The 215-nt window shown below is 67.4% G+C and overlaps 1 long non-coding RNA gene across 1 annotated transcript in view; it reads left to right on the top strand.

Moving 5' to 3' along the window:
- The first annotated feature begins 174 nt into the window (after window positions 1-174).
- LOC106723725 overlaps window positions 175-215 on the top strand; it is a 17,518-nt gene continuing 17,477 nt past the window's right edge. Inside the window, exon 1 of the long non-coding RNA XR_001359437.1 lies at window positions 175-184. This is a non-coding gene — a long non-coding RNA (uncharacterized LOC106723725). The remainder of the gene's footprint in view (window positions 185-215) is intronic.

The following is a 215-nucleotide window of genomic DNA, read 5'->3' as shown; positions in this document are numbered from 1 at the left end:
CCTCCATGTTGTGCCCCGACGGAACCCGGGCGGCTGTTCTCTCCCAGCTCACCATGTCCGCCTCCCGCCATCCGGGCCGCATGTTCTGGGGCTTTGTCACCCATGTCTGTGTGTTGGGGGGATGAGTCAGCTGTTGCCCAGCGATCCCGCATAACAAACACCCCAGCGTCCCGCGCGAACAGCAGTCCCGGCGGTGCGCGCTCCGGCTGCGGGGC

Source organism: Myotis brandtii, unplaced genomic scaffold (genome assembly GCF_000412655.1).
Source record: "Myotis brandtii unplaced genomic scaffold, ASM41265v1 scaffold632, whole genome shotgun sequence".
Lineage (NCBI taxonomy): Eukaryota > Metazoa > Chordata > Mammalia > Chiroptera > Vespertilionidae > Myotis > Myotis brandtii.
The sequence above is the reverse complement of the archived record's forward strand: the minus strand, read 5'-3'. Positions and strand labels throughout refer to the sequence as shown.